The 26,839-nt window shown below is 37.0% G+C and overlaps 1 protein-coding gene across 6 annotated transcripts in view; it reads left to right on the top strand.

Moving 5' to 3' along the window:
• LOC124365038 (LIM domain transcription factor LMO4.1) overlaps positions 1 to 26,655 on the top strand; it is a 388,133-nt gene extending 361,478 nt beyond the window's left edge. For all 6 annotated transcript variants that reach the window (XM_046820930.1, XM_046820931.1, XM_046820934.1 and 3 more), the window contains one exon: positions 24,556 to 26,655. The gene's annotated coding sequence lies outside the window, so the exon portion shown is untranslated. The remainder of the gene's footprint in view (positions 1 to 24,555) is intronic.
• The last annotated feature ends 184 nt before the right edge of the window (positions 26,656 to 26,839 follow it).

The following is a 26,839-nucleotide window of genomic DNA, read 5'->3' as shown; positions in this document are numbered from 1 at the left end:
TATTTACCGCGCGTCTTCCCGGGAACTTCCATTCTCGAAGGTCGCTTCTTGTCGGAACGTCGAGTGGAATTTCATAAATTAAGTTTTTACTCAATTGGGACGACTTCACTGTAACATTATCCCGTTTTAGGCGTTAATAACCAAACACTATCCAAACACTGAGAATTAACTTCTCCTTTGTTCCGTAGGAAGTTTTCTTTCAGTGATGGCCTTATTCAAAGAAACTGAAAAGAGCAACTTATTTTGTCAGCTATAGCCCAGCGACTTTAAGCTGTATGAAATTTAATAGTATGGTTTAGTCTACAATAGCTAATTCCAGCACAAGTGGAATGATTTAGATCAGTATGTCTTTGGCAAAAATTTAAAAAACAATCGAAAGGTATGGTTTAGAAAGTGGGTATTAGTAATTACGTTATGCATAATTTGTTTCAAACTTGGCATGCAACTTATAAAACAATATTTTTTCCTAACAAAGTTCATATTGTTAACATGTGTTTAGTTTTTGAAATTCATACACATTTTTCAACGATTTTTGGAAATTATATAGAAAATGCTGGGGAAAATTACATACAGAAAGGAAAAATTGGAATAGGAAGAAAATAAATAAACAAGGAAGAGCTAAACGAACTCGATGAATTATTTCTATCAGTACATGACACTTAATGATGTCAGTTCCAACACGAGTTGATGTCATTCGCTTCACGAAATGAGTCTCTTTCAACAAGGACAGGCGTTAGTTCGAACTCATGTGTTGGTGTCGCTTGCAACACAGAGTGTTGTCAGAGTATGTTTTACCGACATAATCGGATGTTAGTAGATGCTTAGTAGGGGGTAGCTGCGTGTTGGAATTGAAATTCTGCCTGTTCGGTAAAGGGCTGTCAAAATGTCCCCCGGAACGGGATCTAATCACGAAAAGCATTTGCGTAAAAGGTGGACTTTACATGACGTTATTAGCCAACTATCGGGTCAGTTGATGTCCGGGCCAAACAGTGTTTGTAGTGAGTGGCCTTTGACCACACTATTAGTGGACTAATTGATATATATGTCGATAATTGTCGGGTGCCATCACCAGCGCCAGTGCCTGTTTGTCCGTGAGCCACCCCCTCCCCGCACAGACGTGTCAAGCCCACCGATCGCCGCTTTTATGTCCGCGATGGCCGGCAAGAATTAATTATGTGTCAGGCGACTGGAGGACGCCATCTGTTAATGAACCCTGTTTAATATGCGACGGCGGAAATTATTTAGACACCGGTAGATTACCGAGTGAAGATTTCACGTCAGCGGTTCCAATATCCGACTGCGCTCAGTAGAATGGCTATCAGATGAAAACGATATGTAAAAGAGAAAGAAATGTACCAGAATACATCTGTGTTCAGTAAACCGTCTCGATACATTAGACTTATCGTAGAGGTCTCCTATGCATTCACGGGACATACTAATTATGTTTACTGTAGCTAGTGCTGGTGCATATGCAATCACTAAAAAAATCATTGAGTGACATTTCATGGCTTTTTTAATTGACCAAATATTATAAATGGATTAGCATTCTGGGATGTGTTTACTGTTCTGTACTCCTTTTTCGTATAAATACACTAAGTCTAGATTCTTCTTTTATAAATTATTTTATTATCGTAAAAAACAAAATTGTATATTTGTCAAATACTTAATTTTTGTTATCATATTTTTTAACTGCTTAGGGATTATTCATAAAAAAACATCAAGATGATACTCATATTTTACGTTTTTATGTACACCTTTTCTTACATTCTTGTTAGCTTAGGAGGTGAATAGAAAACCGATGTTTTTGCGCGAACGTTTTGTGCAACGGCAAGCGGCTTGGAGACGGTCGATGCGGGCAACAATGATGGGAACCCATTATATCATTAAGTTGTGATGAGGAGCATGAATTCTGCATCAACAGTCTTGATTGCATATGGCCGCGGGCGGTGGGGGGGAGGGGGAGCGGGGCAATGAAGGCTTTTAAGTAAGGGCTTTTAATGCGACCAAAGTTAATGTAACCACAGGACGGGGAGGGGGAGGCTAAAAGGCGAGGGGAACAAGAGGGGCATTAATTAAGGGTTGAGCCGGTCTCAGGGTTAATTACACTGGTCAGCGGCTAAATCATGCATGGAGATGTACATCATGCATGTTGGCTTCCTCTTAAGATGTGTGCTTGTGGGCAAGTAGCCCCCACACCTCTTACGTTGGCAACGTCTGACAAACGTGTGTAATTTTCTAAATTTAACGCTCTTAAGATTTGTAACAGTTTTCATGTACATAATATTCTTAAGTTATTTAAAGATCACACACATGTTTTGTAAATTCAAATGATATAATTATAACATACCTTACGGTTTCCTTTGTAAAAATATGCTGATATAAATTTAAGTAGTATTAATAAAAATAAACTATACGAATACCTACAAATAAAACCCCTTCTTCATCTTAATGTATCATAATGTATCTTAGTGTTCAAACCAGTTAACATTCAATTGATTTTTGTCTTTACACATTCTCTGTAAATGTTAAGTGTCTGTTCACTTTTTAGAAAGTGTACGAGACTCTTTTCTGCTCGTTTGAGTTCTATTTTGAGGCAACGGCACTAAGACGTCCTCTCTGCGATAAAATCCTTCCCAACAAAGCGAGGAATATTTTTGCTTTGACACTAGAACGCACACTTTAAGTAAAACTTCGTGCACAGACGAAGTAACCTCAATCCTAGCGGTTTCCTTGACATTACGAATTTATTAAGCCTTGTGAAACTTGATGATATGATTTTATTTGGTGTATTGCTTAATAGTCCTAATGAATAATTGATAGATTAAGATCATAACTGCCATTAACTTTTCGTCAATCGGAATCAATGTTATGTATCTCAGCAAAACCTTTAGTTTAGGAATACCAATAATGTATGGAAATACCAAATTTTATATGTTTGTCGAATTGAAGTCTAAGTTTATTTAGTAACTGTTCAATTAATACAAGACTACCGGTTTTTCAACCAAGAAAATAATAGAAATAGCCGATTAAAAGGTTAAAAAAAAAGATCATTACACCACTTTTGACCAACATATAACGTCCTAAAGCTCTAAATTTATTCTTATTATTGCTTAATCAATCTGGGTGGAGAGCTATGGTGAGATATCATGAGTTAAAGTGAAGGAAAAGAAAACGCCTTTGAAAAATAAGCGTAGTACTAAATAAATATTATCGGGTCCAAACAACATTTTTGTCGTACAATAGCTCTTTTTGAAAGCTTTCCACGTAGAGAGTCATTAATTTCTTATAAGAATGGCATGAAAAAGCATTGGAAATTATGTAAACTTAACGAGAATTTAAGGAAAAACATGATGACTCCTGGAGCGAAATAACTAAGTGAATTCAAGTGTGAGTGGTATTTAGATTTATCCTTACAATATAAACTCCATCGGTAGTAATTATTTGTATTGGGATTTGCTACTGAATCCCTCTAAATTCTGAATGAATTGTGTTTCTTTTACGTCAATATACTCTGTTGCTCAGTTTCAACCATTGCCACTGTTAAAGATATGTAGAGTAACATACAATATAGATATTGGTTTAAGCTGGGATACAAATACAGTGGTATCACCACACTTTCATTATATTCTGACGGAAAATAGCGCTAATAGAGAGTAAAGAGGCTTTAACAAATTCAGAAGGCGATTTAAGGCCACAATACATTAGAGACTCATTTAAGTACAATAAATTTTTATAACGGTTGTATCAATAATGTATGCTTTAGTGGAAATATTATTTATACCAATCTATTTTACGGATATTTGTGAAAATACAATTTCCTATTACATCAGTGAAGCGTATTTCTGTTAGTTGAGTAATTTTTCCAAATCTTGTTTATTTAATTAGTAATAAAATTATAAGGACTTGTCGTAATTTATATTGCAATACTATCGTCATATAAGCTATCTGAAATGTTAACCGCTAGGTTTTAAAAATATGTTGACGGAATTAATTTAAAACCACATGTGCTGTTTAAACAATAACATAAAGTCCAACATGACTATTCGTGGGCTTTTCTGAACAATCATAGAAGATCTTGTCCATATGTGACAGCAAAAATAGTTTCACCAGACGACTAGCTAGCTCTTCATGGCTGGCATTTGATACTAGGGATTTCTTACTCAAATTTGATACTAGGGATTTCTTACTCAAATTTGATACTAGGGATTTCTTACTCAAATTTGATACTAGATACTAGGGATTTCTTACTCAAATTTGATACTAGGGATTTCTTACTCAAATTTGATACTAGGGATTTCTTACTCAAATTTGTTCCATCCTTCGTCATAACGAGATGGGTACATAAGGTGTGTTGTAAAAGCGCCTTGGATTTAAAACGCGCGCGCGCGCGTGTGTGTGTGTGTGTGTGTGTGTGTGTGTTTGTTTGTGTGTGTCAGATTCTGTAATAAATCAGATTTTTCAAGCTACGAGTTTCAATCTCGTATGTTGATTTTCTGCTTATAGTTTCATATTTACTTTTATAATAACAAGAGTGGTAGATAGATGCCCTTTTTAGTTTTATACTGCCCGCCCTCATGGACTACAGGCCTATCTGACCTACTGATCATACTTATCGACAGTACTGCTATGGTCTTATACAGGATTCGAATCTCCACCATCTCTAACTCAGATTCAAAGTCTGACGTCTTAGACCGTGTGGGCATGGGCTCTCCCCATATTATTAGACATTTTACTTTTGGTTTCTCACTAAAGATTTCTTTTACAAGGTTCATATTCAGTTGGGGAGAGGACAAAACATTGGAATAAGTCTCTTAGTCTGAAAAGATCAATATAATTTCAAATGAATATGGCGTAAAAATGGGTCACAAATTATTTTAATATTTGCATACGTTTTTCAACATTCATATTAATTTCTATAACATTAAAGTTTTCTTTGAAGTAATAGCTATTAACAGAGAACAACCGCAGTTATTAAAACTGTTTAAAACATGAAGAGTCGATACCCGATGTAGAGGAGCCTTTGAGCGGCTAATGAAGGTCTAAGTACATGTAGAGACTGGCGGTAAGATCACACATGTTGTAATTAATCATTAGACTGGAGCGTTATGTATAATGTATTATAAAGCGGCTGTTAAAAGCTCCGCTATCTCTCTCCACATCGACTAATGGGTTACTTAACTAATTTGACGTGCTGAGCCGGGCCGATAAATTATTCAAAAAGCTCTTGATTAAAAATATAGCTTAATAACGACGTGGAGACGAGCGAGACCGCTGGCCCGGTAATTGCCCAGTTCCTTCCTCCGGTCTTATATATGTAGTGTGAATTAATTGCGACGTTTCGTGCCCGACCGGCCCGCCGTCTTCAGGAGCTCGTTGTGCGGTTATTTATGGCCCAGAGCCGTGTTTTGTGACGTCTGGATCGACCGTACTACTATTTTTCGTTAACATAACCGTGTACATTGAAAGTAAACAATGGATTTTGTAAGTTGTTTACTAACAATGTTTCTGAAAATAAAACTAGTCCTAATACTGATCCTTGGTGTATTCCATAAATTCAGAATATAATATAAATGTGGCATTGTTGCCATTGGAAATTAATCTTCTATATCTGTTGTTATATTTTCAAAATATATCTGGAAATAAGAAATCGTTGTAGTACACATGAAAAGTGTTACATAGATCAATGCTAGTCTGTATTAACTTTTCTAATTCATTTTAAACATTTACGGCAAATGTTGAAATATGAACCATAGGAAAATCTGTTTATGTTTTTGACAGCGTTGCTATCCGATACAGTCACATCAAATTCATGGTTGCAAGTAGATAGAATGTTCAAGATTTTAGGCAAGATGTCAACTCATTAATTACTCCATTGGGTGTTTTTTCAGCGACCTCAGAATGTTTTCTATTAATTTTCTAAATCTACACAAAATTAATTAAATAAGTCTTGAATTTGTAGCTTTTTAGTTGCTCGGCTGTGCAGTACTCTTTCCACTAATCTTGCTCAAGGTTCGGCCTGTCAACACAAACCAGTGAAATCGCCTGAGTGGCTGTGAACAACCGAGTCAGGACGATACGATCAACGACACTCAGCGCGTCAACACCGTGCGCTGCGCCTGCAGCGCGCTCAAGTGTGAAGTGTCCAAATCAAATAAAACATTAGCAAATGAGGTGGCGTGTATTAGCCGCATGTAATCGGCTGTTGGCCTTATCTAGCGCAATTATCAAATGGATGTCTGCGCCAATAAAACACAAATTGATTAGTGGGGGGCCGCTAAGTGTGTCCATTAGTGCGCTCTCAGACGCTAACAAAAATACTCGTCCATTAAGTGAATGACAGACCACTATTACTAGACCATTACCGATGATCAATACTATCAGCATGCTCTCTTTCCCTCTTCTGACTCTCTTCCTGATTAATTGCTCGCCTCCTCTGTTTGTGTGCTCTAAAACATTGCGGGATCGGTTTGTTTGTCCCGCACTGGGCGAAAGAGTATTGCATTTCTTATATAAACATCGGAACTGTTACTAGTCCTAGGGTGTTAAACTTGCTCTAGTCAGATTCATTGTTTTAGACCAATACGCCTCAGTTACGAAATGTATGATGTAATAGAACGAACTCACACCTATCGAGTCTTAACAGCATTGTTCAAGTACGATAAATACCCATTACCTTCTACAGTTAAATAATGAAATTTAGCTCATTTTGAACGCGTTTTTATCCTAAACTGCCTTCGAACACGAAGTTTCGTTGTCCTATACAACTAACTGTATAGAACCATTACAGTTTTGAACACCGATGTTCCTTCAACGTTTATTATGGCTGAGGAGTAATGTATCATAAACCTTTCATGGAAAGTAAAATAAAGTTTAGAAAAATTAAAAAATACAACTTATTACAGAAATGTTTTTATAAGATTAAATACTGGGTACTAAAAGTGAAGGCATGTTTGGATAATTATTAATTTTACTCTCTCCAATGTCCAATCAATATTAAATATCCACATAATTATAAGTAGCTAACTTCTTCCTCTGTTACGTCGACGAAAGCTAATTAGAAAGAAAATTTTGTTAATTAATTTTAGTAATTTCATTAGGTTGTTGCACGATATTTGACGGTCTGCGTAATTTACCGTAGAGCGATGCCTAGAACAAGAGAAACTATGTAAATTCTAACATACTATACGGTGGATGTTTAATTTATTCTAGGGTTTAAACGAATTTGATAAAGAGAATTGTTAGGTTTATATCATTCGTCGTAGAAGCCAGCCGTACTATGTTAGGGCTGTGGCCTATCCCATCCCGGAACGAGCGCAGTTACAACGGTCCCCGTTATCGACTAGGAGCACCTTAACCTGAGAGCAATTTCGTCCACGATATACAGTAGAGTGCTGTCCGTAATATGTTAGGACTGTGGCCTATCCTATCCTAGGCCAAAACGCTGGGACGATGACAGTTACAACGGACCCGTTATCGACTAGAAGCACCTTAACCTGAGAGCAATTTCTTCCACGATATACAACAGAGTGCTGTCCGTAATATGTTAGGACTGTGGCATATCCTATCCTAGGTCAAACTGCTGGGACGATGACAGTTACAACGGTCCCGTTATCGACTAGGAGCACCTTAACCTGAGAGCAATTTCGTCCACGATATACAATAGAGTGCTGTCCGTAATATGTTAGGACTGTGGCATATCCTATCCTAGGTCAAACCGCTGGGACGATGACAGTTACAACGGTCCCCGTTATTAAGTAGGACTCACTTTAATCTGAGAGCAGCAATATCGTCCACGATGCACAATAGAGTGCCATTCGTAGTTGAGTAGTTTAACCCAATAAAAAGATGAAAACGCTGCCAGGTATTTGGAAACGAAATTAGAAAGCCAAGTTAGTTTTAATTAAAAAGAATAATCAGGAAGTAAAGTGGAGTGAGCCAGCGAGCGAAAGAGAGAGATAGAGCGAGAGGGAGTAATCCTGTCGACAACTAATCACTAATGGAGATTCCTAACTGTTCATTTCGCCTAATGTTTTCGATTAGTCTAATGAAACATTTGCATTTCCAACTCGGAACGGCTCGGGCAGACTCCTTGTTAATTGTACGACGCCATACTGTCTGTATCTGTACTTACCGTAATTGCTGTATCCGTCATACATGCACACAACACACTATGACACCGCGCACCACCGTTGTGTCATACTTATAATTGGTGTCTGTTGGGGCACCCCTTCACTTGTTTACCCGGCTGCTGACGTTCTTCTGATTAGTTTGCATTAGGCACATCCACTACCCGGGTAATTCAGGTTGTTTGCTAACCGACCGCTTGATTGATCAGGTAGTCCACTTGTAGTTGTGACACCGCGCACCACCGTTGTGTCATACTTATAATTGGTGTCTGTTGGGGCACCCCTTCACCTGTTTACCCGGCTGCTGACGTTCTTCTGATTAGTTTGCATTAGGCACATCCACTACCCGGGTAATTCAGGTTTGCTTGCTAACCGACCGCTTGATTGATCAGGTAGTCCACTTGTAGTTGTGACACCGCGCACCACCGTTGTGTCATACTTATAATTGGTGTCTGTTGGGGCACCCCTTCACTTGTTTACCCGGCTGCTGACGTTCTTCTGATTAGTTTGCATTAGGCACATCCACTACCCGGGTAATTCAGGTCTGTTTGCTAACCGACCGCTTGATTGATCAGGTAGTCCACTTGTAGTTGTGACACCGCGCACCACCGTTGTGTCATACTTATAATTGGTGTCTGTTGGGGCACCCCTTCACTTGTTTACCCGGCTGCTGACGTTCTTCTGATTAGTTTGCATTAGGCACATCCACTACCCGGGTAATTCAGGTTTGCTTGCTAACCGACCGCTTGATTGATCAGGTAGTCCACTTGTAGTTGTGACACCGCGCACCACCGTTGTGTCATACTTATAATTGGTGTCTGTTGGGGCACCCCTTCACTTGTTTACCCGGCTGCTGACGTTCTTCTGATTAGTTTGCATTAGGCACATCCACTACCCGGGTAATTCAGGTCTGTTTGCTAACCGACCGCTTGATTGATCAGGTAGTCCACTTGTAGTTGTGACACCGCGCACCACCGTTGTGTCATACTTATAATTGGTGTCTGTTGGGGCACCCCTTCACTTGTTTACCCGGCTGCTGACGTTCTTCTGATTAGTTTGCATTAGGCACATCCACTACCCGGGTAATTCAGGTCTGTTTGCTACCCGACCGCTTGATTGATCAGGTAGTCCACTTGTAGTTGTGACACCGCGCTCCACCGTTGTGTCATACTTATAATTTGTGTCTGTTGGGGCTCTCCTTCACTTGTTTACGCTGACGTTCTTCTGATTAGTTTACGGTGGGCACATTTACTAACTAATTGAGTAATTGAGGTTTGCTCTCAACTCGACCGTTTAGTTGATCAACCGCACTTTTGGCCCAGGAAATATAGTTTTATTTCATCTGCTAGACATTTAGGCTATTATGTAAGTTCGGTCGTACTTTTTCTTTGTGGTTTATTTCCGAGATTTTAGCTTAGAAATAATATTTAAGCTGTTTATATATTTTTCCTATCGGTTCGATCCATTTTGGAAAACCAGTATAGTTAGCTAATTAGTGTGGTTGAGCCTATTGTTAATTTTAAATCCCAGTCTGAAATAACCACAAAAACAGGGTATGGCTGGAAATTGATGCGGATATGAGTAATTGTAAACTCCAGCAAAAGGCTAAGATAAGTTGAATTTGGTTATTTTGGATTTTATCGTTCGCCTTTGATCTAAAGTTCTTAACTGCGATATACGAACAATGTGTGTCGTGATTGCTCATGATTAGGACTGTTAACCCGGGATTCACTTTGATGATACTCGATTGTTGTTGATGATACTATTTGTCACTTCCGCCTATGACCCACGAATTAATTATACGTTCCTTTCAATGATACTAGTATATAAAGGGCACGAACGAAATATGTTCTGTTAGTTGTGTACTTTATCGACCATTGTTGTATGATTAATCTCACGTCTGTTCAAGAAGAAAGAACCGCCATGAAAACGTTTGACAAAGAAGACAGAAGAGTAGTAAACTATTGCAGGTTTCAAGTTATAGCTCTGCCAAAAAAGTTACAATTACTTTACATGTGATCACGATCTCATTAAGAACCCTCATGGGACTAGTCTCATATTATCATCATCGCTCGATCGGTCCGATGGCCGCGGACACTCCACTGTGTGGACCGATCGGTACGGCACCACGGGTACCGAGTCAACACCGACACCCGACGGATTGTGGACTATTGATTCCCTGACGTCAATATTGATTCTGGAGCGGTCATTAGTCGCCTTGTCCGGTCCGTCGGAAAAAGAAAATCAATTTGTTCCAACCCTGAGTGATTAAAATGTAATTGAAAGCAAACAGGATTGTTTGTCGCGGCCATCGCGGACGCGAACTCAAGTGTTCATTTGCGATGGAATAATAATAACGGAGAGGATCCCGTCGCCGCCGTCGTGTGTTTATTAAAGTGTGTAATGTGTTTGTGTTTTTTACGGCGGCCATCTCGTTAGATTGAAAGCATTCCTCTGTTCTAATTGAGTCAATATAATGAACCGGCCCACGGCACGGCGAGGGGAAGATCACCCTTTATGACCCGGCGATTGTTTGTCCATCGGAAAAATGTATTTATTTGGAATTCCGGACGGCTCCTGCACCGAAGGAGATTATTCTAGTGTTTTAAATTAAATGGACGCGAATCACTTTGTGCGGTGCTCGGGATTAAAAATAAATACTAAGAGTCGGCTGTACACAGTCGGGGTGCAAACAAAGCTGCCAGTGTTGGTCCGGTCTATTCTTTCGGCGGTGGAGTCAGCGGCATTTTGTAAACTGAAATCTGCAAATTCTTTTTGAGGATGACGAATTCAAACGTGTAAATATTCGACGTCAGTAGATTTTTTGCCGAATTGACAGACCGGCTCGCTCCAGGTTTATTGACGCCGTGTTTTTCGCTTTTCCACTGATGTACCGGTAATAACTTTTGCCCGTTTTTACCGGATTGCTTACACCAACAAAACAGAACGCTCGGGACTGCCTGTCAACATACCGCGCCGCGCTGTCCGCCGCCAGCCGTCCCTGCCGCACACGGTCTCAGAAATATTATATTCCACAAATTGCGCTCTTATTTGCAAATAAACTAGTGACTGTTGTACTCGATATCCTTTGAAGTCCTCGATGGACAGTCCCGTTTAAACAAGGCAGTATTTGAAGTTGAATTTTAGCTCAATTCCAACATTTGCTGAGATATAAAGATTATACTAGTACACACGCAACATTGCATCTATAACCAGCTAATTATACGTAATGTACTACAAGTGAAAATTTGTAAAAAATATGATGATTTACAGATTTTTTGTTTGTTTAACATTTAACAACAATGGAATAATAAGTTTGATAACATTTAAAAGGACCCTACTACGGAATACAAAACACACAAGACGTGCCATGTGATGTCACACAATATGTGTTTCATTTTCTGGTTGTTACGGTTGTTTGGTGTTAGAAAAATTATAAGCATACTAACACCAAAAATTCCCCAGAACTCCAATATTTTATATACACTTCCGAAAATTCATAAGAATGTCAGACCACCACCAGGACGTCCAATTGTTGCCAGTTATGGGAGCCCGACTGAAAGAATATCAGGTTACATTGACGACCAACTGCAGCCTTTTGTAAAAAACTACTTCCATCTTATGTTAAAAATACTAATGATTTTATTGTTAAACTCTCCCAAATTACCCAACCTTTACCAAAGAATTTAATCCTAGCCACAATTGATGTCACATCACTATACACCAACATCCCACATGATGAGGGCATAAACGCAACTAAACATTTCCTTGATACCAGATCAGCACACTCAAAGCTCTCTACTTCTTTCCTTTTAACACTAATAGAGTTTATCCTAACAATGAACTGTTTTAAATTCAAAGATGATTTCTATTTACAAAGGTACAGCCATGGGAACACGAATGGCACCCTCTTATGCAAATCTTTTTATGGGCTTCTTTGAACAAAATTTCTTAAATACTCAAAATAAACTTCCTCTGATCTGGTATCGTTACATAGATGATATTTTTCCTGATATGGCAACATGGTGAAGATCTCCTTAAAGATTTTCTATATTCCCTAAACAAATTTTCAACATTAAATTTCACTTGGAAATATTCCCACACAATCATTACCTTCCTAGATGTTGATGTGTTTTTAGAAGAAGGCTTTCTTAAAAACAAAAATTCACGTAAAAGGATACCAACCATATGAATTACTTAAATTATACTAGTTGCCATCCTACACATGTAAAAAAAAGTATTCCCAAAAAGTTTAGCCATTCAAGCAAAGAATTTATGTAGCAAAGAGTCTGGATTTCACAAATTATATTAACAAATTAACAAACCCATTCAAAAATTTAAATTATCCCGACAAAACTTGTGAAAAATCAAATTAATAGGACAAAAAATTTTAATTACAACAAATCTTTTCCTGTAAATGAACCTAAATTTATTACCAAATTCTACCCCGGACTTAACAAAATAAAACCCTATAATTAAAACTGCTTTCCAATATTCTACAGTCATTCATCGGAAACTAAAGATATATTTTTCAAAACCACCTAGGGTCATCTTTAGAAGGCCGTCAAATCTTAAAAATATGCTAGTCCACCAAACCAATCTTAAACACAAAAATCGAGAGAAAATTTTTAACGGTTGTAAACACTGTCAAAAACCACGTTGCGGTACGTGCAAAATTATGTCCTCACAGTCAAAATTTTAGTAGTAACATAACCAATAAAAACGTATCCAATTAAAGGAACAATTGATTGTAATTCAAGTAATATAATATATCAGCTAAATTGTAATTTTTGTAATAAACAATATATTGGCCAAACCTCTAACCCTCTCCGTATGAGAATGACAGGTCACCGTTACAGTATTGTTCATGGAGATGACAAGCCCCTCGCTGTACATTCCAGGGAACATAATCAGGACAAAATTGAAAACTGTTACAAACTAAAAGGCATCAATAATGTTCCATTGCATGCCAACGAAAATTTAAATAGGTGTAATTTAAGAAGGAGCGAAACTGCTCACCAACTTGTTCTAAGGTCAAAATTTTCCTTTAGGTTTGAACATTCGTTAATTTCAAAATTTTTTACTCTTTGGTGCTTATGAATGAAACATCAGCTGTGAGGTATTTTCCCCTGTTTTATTATTCTATTTAAGTTCTTTTTCTTGTTTCTATTTAGTTAGTTTAATTATTTGATTTTGTAAATATTTATACACTTTTTGTTATCTAAAGAAGTATGCTGACATACGAAAATTCATAAAAAGAGTTTACCAATATTTGGTTTTTTATTTTCACATGAAGAGAATACATATTGATATATATATAATATATATATATATATATATATATATATATATATATATATATATATATATGGTTTGTTCATAGTTCTAGTATTTCCTTTGCTTTAACTAAGAGACGTATACTATTAAATATTATTAATATTTAAAAAATTACACATTTTGTAACCCTTTAGTTTCCAGCCTATTCTAAATAGTGCCGTATTTCCTAATCGTTACAAAGCAATTACAAATTCAGCTTGACATAATATCTATGTAGATGACATTTCGGAGGCAGAGGAGTTTAGTAGACACATAGCGCACGGAAAATATATGTATGTCTTCGAAAATTACTTTTCCGTTGTTATTACTAGCAGCTATTGTTTATTATCAAAATTTCATTATTTATAAACCTATTAAAACGACACAATTGAGCATCGAAGGGTGCGACAGAACGTAACATAGTCTTTAACACCAATCTAACAGAGTAATTTAATTTCATGTGTTAATGTCATATACAAAATTTGATATAATTGTGCTCAGTTTGTTAACAAATTTATCAATTCTGTTATTATTTGGCTGCCATCACGGTTATCTATAAAACCAATATAACTTTTTTAGCTTTAACTGGACCTATTTACCAAGTTTTAAGTCTCTAGTATCTTTCTAACAAATGTGTCTATGCGAACGGACAAAGAGACAGAAAATGAATTCTACGAAGGCCCTAATTTTAATTTTGTAAGCTATATTGTTATACTGATATTTATGATGTGTAAACTCCTAGCGATGTGTAAAATACGTAGATTGAAAGGAATTTTCAGAGGTTTCTCTTCCTCGAGAAAATTGTTTTATTTTTTAATTAAAGAGTATATATTTATATATATTTTTTACCACTTTCTGCTCGACCTTATCGTTAACAGCTCCTTGGGACGTGGGAGGAGGAGGGGGTACTGATAGAATGGGTTCAATCACAAAAAGGTCCACATTTCTACTCCGACATTTCATAGTCGTGGCCACTCACAAGTAGTGGCTCCGTGGCCAGAGAAGCAAGAGTCATAAAATTTAAAATAGAGTTGCGAACCACCGAGGTTTTGATCTGTGTGACAACTGAACTCAAGAACAGGGAGGTCGCAGTTAAACAGTAAAAACACCGCTCTGGAAACGAAGCAGTCACGTTGAAAGCCGTGCATTAACAATCGTTTTGTCACCTATCACGGAAAGGGTTTGCAAACAAAACAAAAACAGAGTGAAATTAAATAGAGAGCGGTCGGCGCGACACACGGATAATAGAGGCCATCATAGAGCTATTAATTAACCGCCGTTACATTTGCAAAAACACTTCTGATAGTTCCCGTTCGCGCCGAGTCATTTAATTATATTTCACCAGGCAGAGGCAATGTTTTGACCGCTAAATAGAATCTAGCCATTTGTGTAATGCACCGGTTGACATCGCCCAAATATTGTCGACCCTTTCTACTTTGTGATTTTAATTTGTGTTTAATTACAAATGTGTGTTTTTCCGCTGACGCTTTGCTCCTGTCACAATGAAAGGTTGTCTATTTCTCCCTCCTCCCCCCCCACCACCACATGATGGCGCTTTCGGTTTTGTTATTTATTTAAATGTGCACCCGTTGTTGTAATTGAATGAAAACAGTTTTTTACTCGTATAAAAGTCCTGAAGTAAGATCGATTGGTTTAAAAAACGTACTGTGCCCCGGTGACAGTTTTCTTCGATCTTGTAAATGTTTAAAACTTTGTATGCCGTAACGCGTTTATCATGGCAAGTAGTCGCTCCTGGATATACATGCACACAGATTTTTAATTATGTACAAGCTCATATCGACGCGTCTAGGAGCCAAGATTCAATTTGGATTGTTTTTCCATGAATTAAAAAAGGAATTTTGTTTTTAAAAGGAAATTGTTCATCAACCGTGCTAGTAGTTTAGGAGGTGGCCGAAATGGGAAAGAATTTCAACTTTCAAAAATATTAAACTTCAGTTTTGTATACTTTGGTACACTTAAAGCCGATCGTCAGACAAGTAATTAATAGTTTTATTAACGTCAAACAGCTAGATTAAGATATTGAAAGACGCCACTTCCGGTCAAATAGTTGGTGTTTATATGTACTATTTATTTACGTTTCTGACGGGCCGGGGTTTTACCTGGTTTTGCCTCAAATCGATACAGAAATTTACTTTAGTAAAGAAATATTCGTCAGCCGCTCTAAGAGGAAATGGGAGGGCATTGGAAGGATTAATATATGAAACGATAATTTTTCTAAGATCATCCTTTCGACACCCTCCCATTTTTACCTCTCCCAAAATTAGCAGACGAACAATTTCCTTTTAAAAGAAACATTTCCTTATCAAAGTAGATTGTGTGCTCATACAGCGCAACTTGGCTGTTAAACTATACTTAATACAAAACATTAAATAATTGTAAATCTCTGCTTGGAATGTGTTGTATTTATGGGTACAAGCTTTGTAACGAGGGATAAGGCAGTTGAAGAATGGCTAGAACCAATCTGTAAACGTGTTACGTGGTTAGCTCGACTAGTCACTACCGTTAATTACCTCACAATAGGACACAAGCTCGGCGGCAGGTAGTTGAAGAATGGCTAGAACCAATCTGTAGACGTGTTACGTGGTTAGCTCGACTAGTCACTACCGTTAATTACCTCACAATAGGACACAAGCTCGGCGGCAGGTAGGTGAAGAATGGCTAGAACCAATCTGTAAACGTGTTACGTGGTTAGCTCGACTAGTCACTACCGTTAATTACCTCACAATAGGACACAAGCTCGGCGGCAGGTAGTTGAAGAATGGCTAGAACCAATCTGTAAACGTGTTACGTGGTTAGCTCGACTAGTCACTACCGTTAATTACCTCACAATAGGACACAAGCTCGGCGGCAGGTAGTTGAAGAATGGCTAGAACCAATCTGTAAACGTGTTACGTGGTTAGCTCGACTAGTCACTACCGTTAATTACCTCACAATAGGACACAAGCTCGGCGGCAGGTAGTTGAAGAATGGCTAGAACCAATCTGTAAACGTGTTACGTGGTTAGCTCGACTAGTCACTACCGTTAATTACCTCACAATAGGACACAAGCTCGGCGGCAGGTAGTTGAAGAATGGCTAGAACCAATCTGTAGACGTGTTACGTGGTTAGCTCGACTAGTCACTACCGTTAATTACCTCACAATAGGACACAAGCTCGGCGGCAGGTAGTTGAAGAATGGCTAGAACCAATCTGTAAACGTGTTACGTGGTTAGCTCGACTAGTCACTACCGTTAATTACCTCACAATAGGACACAAGCTCGGCGGCAGGTAGTTGAAGAATGGCTAGAACCAATCTGTAAACGTGTTACGTGGTTAGCTCGACTAGTCACTACCGTTAATTACCTCACAATAGGACACAAGCTCGGCGGCAGGTAGTTGAAGAATGGCTAGAACCAATCTGTAGACGTGTTACGTGGTTAGCTCGACTAGTCACTACCGTTAATTACCTCACAATAGGACACAAGCTCGGCGGCAGGTAGTTGAAGAATGGCTAGAACCAATCTGTAGACGTGTTACGTGGTTAGCTCGACTAGTCACTACCGTTAATTACCTCACAATAGGACACAAGCTCGGCGGCAGGTAGTTGAAGAATGGCTAGAACCAATCTGTAAACGTGTTACGTGGTTAGCTCGACTAGTCACTACCGTTAATTACCTCACAATAGGACACAAGCTCGGCGGCAGGTAGTTGAAGAATGGCTAGAACCAATCTGTACACGTGTTACGTGGTTAGCTCGACTAGTCACTACCGTTAATTACCTCACAATAGGACACAAGCTCGGCGGCAGGTAGGTGAAGAATGGCTAGAACCAATCTGTAGACGTGTTACGTGGTTAGCTCGACTAGTCACTACCGTTAATTACCTCACAATAGGACACAAGCTCGGCGGCAGGTAGTTGATGAATGTGCGGCAGTGATTGTTATTAACGCACGGCGATGAGCGAACTGCACCGGTTACCGGTTACCGGTTAGCGGTTATATAAGTGGTTATTGTCGGTGCAGGTAATGTTGCGCGCTTTATTTTCCCTTGTTAGAGGAGCTGACGGAGATGTATTAGCGTTAATGAAGACGGATTCGCAGAGAGGTGCGCTGTGCGTCTTGCAGTAGGCGAAACGCGTTCATTTGCTCGGTCCACAATCGATAACCCATTTTTACCCGCGGTCACAAGGGAACACAATTAACCGTGTGCCCTAGCACAATGGGTGATAGGCAGATGCCACAGCGCCACTGTGGAAAATGTATGAGGACAACTCTTATCCATTTGGCCCATTACGTCGCTGAGTGATGCTTTAGCAGTTGACATTTTATTCCACATGTTGGAGTGTGTTTTATAATTCAAACTACTCATACGGCTCTTCAACAAACTACTGGAGTTTTGTTCCACTGTTCCTCGTGTCTACGTTAGTCTAGCTCCTTAGCGCGATGTGTTTTGGACCACAGGTTCGGACAATGCAATAGCTACCTGTTAGGCTTCACTAAAGTGGTTGGATTCCAGAATTAGCCAAAGGATTTGCTTGGTGTACTAAATACCAGAGATAATTCATATATGGTAGGTTTTTCCAAGTGCTAGATTAAATGGGCTAGAAGCCTGGTCATTTGTTTTTCGTGATTTCTGATTATAACTTTGGAATTCCTTCTTTCCTACTTGGCTAATTCAATTTTATTTTGCTTATCTGGCAATTTATTTACTCTATTGTTGTAGGCATTAGGAGTAGAAATTAACACGAAAATATTCTGACGAAGAAAGGGAGAAATATTTTACCTTCTACATATTTATAATTATTTTCTACGTCCAAGACGAATTTGACGGCTACTGGTGTAGTAGATTGCCGTGTTTAAGTCTTATATTAATGAATGTTCCTATATTATACTAAAACGCGATGGTATAGCGGTCGGTCTGTGTGAGGTAACGGAATTGTGTATAATAAATCTCAGTTAGGAATAGAACCGCTCGCATATTGTCGAGAGGAGCACCCTTATATCGTCGCGTCCCGCGGAAGACAAGGGAGTCGCTAATCAAGCCGGGGGAGAGGGCCAAGTTAGCGATTTAATTAGCGTTTGTCGCACAGTTTTCTGGATTATTGTTGATTGCTCGCGTTAATGACTCGGTCTTGCTTGTAAGCTTTAATTAGTTGGAGGAGGGTTGCGGGGGTGGCGGCGGCCGGGGGAGGGAGGGGGGAGATTCATGTCCCATTTGTCACGGCGAAGCCTTATTCACGCTGCCGCTGCAATAGAAATCGCATAAAGCAACAAGCTAACTCGGTGAAACTTTAATTGTCCACGAGGTAATATTAGATTTATAGCCTTTCTTGCCGCTACAGCCCTACAAAGGGCAGGGTAACGCGGTAATTGGAGGGCTAATGAATAAATGACCCTTAGCTCGCGCCGGACACTCCCTCAAACGTTTTAATACCCTTTACCTTACTAATGGCCTCCTTATGCGCCATTCACTCGATTATTCGCCTTTTAATAATTCGTCACAGTCGATACTCGAGGCTTTGTCCGCGCTGTTTGCTCATTTAAGCGAATTTCCACCCTTCGATCACTACAGAGGTCCTTTGCTCCTAAGCACGACGCTGTTGACCGCCTGTTCCTCGAAACAAAGGAATTCTAATTGTTAACTTTTGGCTGCTCGTAATCGAATTACGACATTCGGTCGAGTTCCTCCGACTTACCTATGGTTCAAGTGGAGCATTTAAATTTATTCTGAAGCACTTTCGTACCTGGTCTGTTATCAGAACTTCTTTACAGACCGTGTGTAGACTGTCATAACGACGAGAAGAGAATGTACAGGACAGTTTTCGTAATAAGGAAGAAAATATATATTTCTTTGTAAATTTGACTGAAGGAATTAATTGATTCTGATAATATAACTAATTAGATGATAACTGAAACAATAAGTTAACTGAAAAGTGATATTGATTTTCAATAGGCTGAAAATACTACTACTATGGTACTACTGAAATAGTACTACTAGATGGTACGAAAACAAACTGTGAAGTAATTGACTGTTTCATTGTAAAAACTATGCACTACTACAGCCCCGCTTAACCCGTCCCACCTCTGCCTTTGCAGAGTAAATGAGCATTATTTCAGATACAGAGTAATATAAGAGTAAAACCTAACCTACTCTTTCGTCATGTTCACTGCATCAGCGTGTTTGGTGGTCTTGGGAGTGTTACAACCAATTATCGGTTCTCTTTTTAATTTCAGAGTCACGACATTTTAAAATGACTTCCGTAAAGACAAAAAAATATAGAAAATAATATCTCTCTACGAGTGAGTATTTAACTATAGATTTCGTAATCAGGCTAAGAAAACGACAGAAAATAAGAACGTCAATATTTTGACAGTATGTACAATATGAACAGTATGAATTCAGCTTTTCATAATAATTGAATAAACGCAAATTTCCCAGTTATCTTTCGTACATACTTGTTTAAAAATCATGTACTGAACATCATCCTATTTCTGTGAACATGATTTCATTGTTACTTCAAATCCTACTTAAAACTGCTACGATTCCTCATATAATTATCAAATTCTTTTAAATTATCTCTACATAACATCGATTTGTGTACCAAGTTTGCACTAAGTTTATATGAGATCATAAGTATGTTTATAATAAAGAGGTTATATATATATATATATATATATATATATATATATATATATACACATATATATATAATAGTATTTTAATAATATTATTGTTTTTTTTCTTTTCTTATCTTTTAATTTCAGAACCTGGGCATATTACTTTCCGGTTAACCTTTAAAAAAACAACGTTTGACAATAACAGTTTAAAATAAATATTAATGTGAAAACAGCCATTGTACTGTCGGTACATAATTAAGTAAAATGCGCTATGGAAATATTCGCCACTCTAGTAGAGCTAGGTGGAGGGGATGATGGAGGGGGAGTGCGTCGTTTGGGTGACGCGAGGAGGGGAGCAGTTACATAAATTATTCACCAGGATCCGCATCATTTCGAATTAAAATGGCGATTGGAAAGATAAACAGCGTGTGTAAACGGGTTGAATGGAGCGGAAAGGTTAACATTAGGTTGATGATAGTGTCGCAATCAACGAGCCAACTTTACAAATCACACTATATTTAACGGCAACACTCGCGGTGGCGGCGACGCAATTTGGCCTAGTGTCAGCCGATCCGGCTATTAGTTCAATCTAGCGCGCGCGATCCCTGATATAGTGTTTATTAATTAACTAAATGTTTGGGCCGGCGCTGGACGGTTTTTACCGGTAATTAACCACCACAGAGGTATAAATGCGGCTCTATGTACACCCTGTCGTAATTAGATTGGATAGGTCTTTACGTCTGTTAATAGAATACACGTTTTGTGCCCGCGCTACCGTCAATGACAGACCGATACCACTATTGGTTCTATGTTCAGTATTTCAATTGATTCAGGAATATTATCCTCCGATTAGGTTAATTTAATTGGCTTGTTAAAACAAAATAAGTTTCGTACGGTTCAAGTATTGCTCTTTACCTCACGACTACCGTATTGTTGTCCACAGGATGTGTTGGTGTACACTGTACAAGCTGAACGTGATCAAATTATAGGAAAGAAAACAAAAATTATGTTTTGTGTTTTGATTTCCCGTAACTCTTGGACAGCCGAAGAGTTTTCAGTTACAGAAGTATTCAATTTTTTCTTCTTCGTGCGCCAACCCCACGAAAATAATTTCAACTTTTTAGGCGAATTTTATTTATACTTTGACTCTCTTGGCGGGGAAGTATTGCGCAATTTTCCCATTGCATATTTTGACGGGAATTATGGACGTGGACAATAAATAAACATATAAACGTTGGTACGCCTGCTGTGGCCGTATTAAATCAGTGACGTATGGTCGTATGTATTCGACTTCTTACACTTACATGTAACATTTTCAAACAAACTGCATAAAGTTGCATATATTCAGTGAACCTCCAAAAGATGGTTACACCACATGAAAATTAGCTTGTGTAACTCACATTAATGAAACTCAAAAGAGTTTTTCTTTTAACGCTTTTACATTTTTATCAAAGTTTACATACCTTACCTATCTGACGTATAACACAAAGTGTTATGATTTGTCATATACGTATTGCCAGATTATCAATTCAGATACAATATAACTCAAAATTATAACTTCAAGTAATAAAGTAGACAGATTATGTTGAAGCTCACTTATTGTTATTTGCTTCCTACCCCTCTCTCTTAATTGTCTTAATACCAAACAAAGACGTAAAATGCTTTTGGGAATATATATTAATTTAATAATATTACTTAAACTTAAATAGTTTATTAGATACTCTTGACGTCATCAAGATTTATTTTAATAATGTTTAAGGACAATTATGGGATTTTTATGTAATTGACTAAGGGTATGAATTGTGTTTTCTTTGGTTTCTTATAACATTTTCTAATCTATTATCTTATTTCCACAAATGTTAAAACGTAAACTTTTGTTACTTCCAGAAATCTGTTGGTTATGATAAATTTTCAAATTAAACTTGTATTCAGTATGTATATTACAAAAATAAATAAAAATTTAGCAAGCTGTGTTTTATAATCGTTTATCTTACACCAGCAATCTCTTTATTCATTATTCATCTAAAACCTTTAAAACCCGTAAAGAGAAGGAAAGAAATTTCTGCCATGTATGCTACATGTAAATGCGTTTGACATATAGTATACACTGGTTACAGTTTTAATATCCAAAAGTTATAATTCCCGTTGGAAGTTGTAAATCTCTATTAAAAATACTTTAATTTTTAAATAGGTTTACAGAATCATATATTCACTATAATAGGCTCAATTTTATTGTATAGGGTGATAAAATTGACATTTAATCATCCCAAAAATATGACTAATATGTTTGCTAGATGTTCCTGTGTAAATCGTCACGCTAACAGGCGGATACAGGTGGGCCAATCTCATCTCACTGTAAAGTACAATAAACTTTCGCTAATTGGTCGCCTGAATATTTCATCCAATCTAGATTCCTCGCGTATGCCGTTTGAGTACGTCAGGGATTCCGGATTTGTTTGTGGCACGTCTGCTCGGTTCGGTGTGCACCATTTAGCCGACAATGGGACCCGGTGCGCCCCCGCGCCCTTCCGCCACTGCGGGCTTTGTTTATTTAGTGCTCGGCTTGGGCGAATGATAATTGAGTATTGTACAAACACGGCATTGTCAAGGGCCGCTTATTAGGCCCTTGTCCCGCGGACAAAGACATATTGAGGGAACGTCGATCTAACACGGTAATCGTTGTTACCACTTCAGCCCTATTGTTGAGGGTAGGTGCCTCCAGGTCTTGTGCTTTTAACGTGCAAAGACAACCTGTTTACTCGGACCACAACACCTCATTCTGACACATCACTGACATAATTGTCACAATTGGGTATCTAATCACGTGTGGCCATCCATACAAAAAAATATTAACAAAATTAAAATTTCACAATTTTAATACAAATTGATTAACAGTTTTAATAGTGATATTTGTATATATTATGTATATATTCCATGGACGGATGTTAGGATAAATTAGTTCATAAAATATGCTTACGTTAATGCAACAGAGAAATAATATGTAGACTCTTTCAATAAATTATATAAAATCATATTAATTTCAACTAACAGCGCACAAGTTTGGTTATTACACGTTATTTGACATAATTTTGTAAATATTTGTAGATAAAATACAACTAAGTACGCGACTGTAAATGTAAATAATTATTATACAATAAAACTGAGTTTAATTTTATAAATTTACATTTATTCGTTAATAATTTTTTAATTATTTAAGATTTGGGTTTTATTGAAAGAGGAGCTCTTTTTATTGGAAAACTATTTTTTTATAAAAGAAAACTTACACTTTTCCAATAATTCTAATTTTCTTTTTGTGTACGGAAATTAAAATTATTGGACAATTGTGAGTTTTTTTATGAAAAATAATAGAAAATATAGGTTTTAGTTTACATTAGCCACGTCAGCTATACAGATTTCAAACCATTTTTATAATTTTCATAAAATAGTGCTTTTTTATTTCCGGAAAGAATTTTTTTAGGCGGTCGCGCTCCATTATTGCACAGTAACTGGTAATATGTTTGAAATTTAGGTTGTATCTCAAATAGTCCACCAATCTAGGTCATTGAATGGAATATGGGTTTCTGGGTGGGGGAAATAACAAGTTAAGGAGGGGAGGTGATTAGTGAAGGGGATAATCGGGACACCAACATTCGGGCAAAAAAGTACGAGGGATTTTAGAGGTCTGAGTAGGGCTACCAACTGCATATGTGGATAATTTAAGAGTTATTTGTGGTTTTCCTCTTTACTTTTATGTTTTATTTGTGCTGTCGGCCTTGTTTACCTATAAATAGGCATCGTATTTGCAGATCTGGTTATTAAAAATTATTTTTCCCTGTTTCGTGATTAGTCAGATTTTGCTGGTAATAGATTTCATAATAAAGACCGTGTTTAATGTGTTTTATCTTCGTCATTAATGAAGGCAAAATACACTCGATTTTGTATTGGAGTTGTACTTAAATTTGGTTACAACAGTGCAGTTATACTTTCTACGTTTCCGTATTAGAAAGTTTATTAGTTCTACCAACCGACAATATATGTATTGTGTGCTCTATTTGATTGTGATAGATTGAAAGGTTGAGTTAGATATTGTGTCCTTTTTAGTTATACATGGAATCGTATTTTTTATTTGTGTAACAAACACAAATATGGTGTAACAAATATGGTGGCCATTGTCCTCTATATCCTCCTCCTCATTAAATATTCTGTAAGTTGGCCATTGTTTTTATTTCCTTTTATTTGATTCCCTTTCCTGTTTAAAGGAGAGGGCGCACTCATTTTCTTTCAAATTTTCTCCGTGAAAACCTGTACGTGTAGCTTAATAAATTAACGATTTTACGAGTATTAATTATTAAAATAAATGCAATTTTATTTTGGTTTATTTGCAATTTTATCCTGTGAAAAATTCAGTTAAATGTTTTATGATTCAAATCAAACAATTTTTACAATGTGATGTAGAAGTCATGTTTTTTTTCTCTAATCCATGTTTCCTGTTCCAGGTTGGGTGCCGATGTGAGCCCACCCCTGTACATTGGACCGTGTACATAACGCCAGTGTTCTTCTCTCACTGTACATACTGTAGAACACTGTTCTGCGCCTGCGCCAGCGCTCGCTTCCACTCGATGTACTTACTTTACCTTACATTACATTGTACATTGTACGGGCTACAAGTACGTACATGTTGAAATCGTTGGTGTTATTGTGTGTTATCGTTAACGGGAAAACGAGCACTCCATCATTTCCTTGTTTGTAATGGGATTTACAAAAGTTAAAAAATTACATTTCAGCTCGCATGAGTGAAATCTAAAAGTGTAATTATTAAAGGACTGGATTCCAAAGTGCGTTTAGTTAAATTTTTAAATTTAATTTAGTTTTTAAATATGATAAGGTTTAAAAAAATATTTGTTCTATGATCACGTTTATCTGTTAGCTGGGTGAAGCTTAAATATGAAATTTAAACAGAATGTAATTTATTTCATGAAAATAAAGTCCACGTTGTATGTAGATTTTTACATATCGTAATTTATGTAAAGTCAAATTTGTTATTGCACATTTGCAATGTGATAATTTTTCTCTAAAACCTAACATTGTATTTTAGGCAAAGCCTAAATTTGTTTCAATTGAAGCAGGTTTTTTATTGATAGTTGTTCGTTTTAAGAATAATAGCAATACTTTTGTGATGTTTTAAAAATACTTCAGATCGATATGTTTGTTACTTTGTATTTTCATAAGTGTGTATGTAAATTAAATTGCAGCTGGCCTCCGATACATCTATCCTCATGTGGGGGTTTCTATAGTACAGTTCATAAAATGCCTGTTCATTGAGATGTAGTCCAATTCTGTTATCTGATTTTTCACTATAATTGTCAGTATTTCTCTAGTGTAAAAGTTTTCATCAGTGACGACCCATTACTAATTGTGATTAAATGTTCGGCCAATACTAGAATAATGTTGAATCGTTTTAATACTGTCAATAATTGACCGATGTTCCCACTGTCAATAATTGACCAACTGTTCCCATTGTAATGTTGACATTTCGTTTTGTAAAGTGTACATTGATGAGCCCTACGACCCTACGGTGTCTTGCAAATGTAAATATGCGTCATCATCTACCGTAATTCATTATTTTACACCGTGTTTTTATATTGTTTGTGTTGTTGATTTTTGTTATTGCAACACTTTGATATATTTATTTGTTTGTTTATTGTAAACTTTGTTAAAACTATTATGACTTCGATTTATTTTATTGTTATGGTGAATGCGACAATGACTTCAAATCTAAAATTAGGGACAAAACCAACGAAAAAGTGCTAATTTTTAATTGTAACAAATTTATTAATGCTATCGAATTCCACAATTTTTGAAATGTTCCATTTATATATAACTCTAACAGTGTATCTTGTATCAGACCCACTTGTTATTAGTTCATTACACAGTGTAATTATTTATCATAAGCCAATTATTATTACAGTATAAATATGTACTTATTATTTTTGTTAATCAATTTTAACGTTATTTATTAATATTTAAACACTGTTTTGTAGTTTCGTATATTTTGAAGTTACGTATTTCACAGATCTCAAGTCGATTAGTACAAGTTGCTTGTAATATTTTCCTGAATGAAAAGAAAATATTTGTTGTGTTAAAAATACAGAATACATAAAATGTTACGCTCTTTCAGGAAATCTAAATTAATTGTATTAGATTATATAGTATGACTATTTCTGTACTGAATTATTAATAGGCATAATCTGGTCAGTTGTACCGGAGCTTTCATCTTTATACTGTAAACCAATCTGAAAACTTAATAAGTATATAATGTGAGCCAAGAGGCACAAAGTATCGAAAATAAGCAATAATGGTGCAAGAAGCGAACCCTGTGAACCAAACCAGAATTTGCTCAAGCACTGCAATAACTTGACCCCTGTCTAGACCATTGTTAATATTGTACATTGCTGTATATTTGTTGATGTACCGACCTCTGTTAAGTTCACAGTGTTTATAAGTTGTTGGCCAGTGCTACCTCATGTTGATGGCACTAAGTCTCTATCTACCTTACACCCCTGACATCAACATTAATAAAGTGGACATTTCCAGAACATGGTTTTGATTTTTATTTCCTTTATCCTTACACGTCAATAATGAGTATAAGTGGGGTGTATCCAGAGGACAATAACTGACAAAATTCATTTCCAAAAATTTAAAAATTTAGCTATGTTAACTCTTTACTTGGCAGTATATGGTTTATGAGTCACACAAAAATGGGAGTAGACATAATCAGGA

The sequence above is a fragment of the Homalodisca vitripennis genome, chromosome 6 (genome assembly GCF_021130785.1).
Source record: "Homalodisca vitripennis isolate AUS2020 chromosome 6, UT_GWSS_2.1, whole genome shotgun sequence".
Lineage (NCBI taxonomy): Eukaryota > Metazoa > Arthropoda > Insecta > Hemiptera > Cicadellidae > Homalodisca > Homalodisca vitripennis.
The sequence above is the reverse complement of the archived record's forward strand: the minus strand, read 5'-3'. Positions and strand labels throughout refer to the sequence as shown.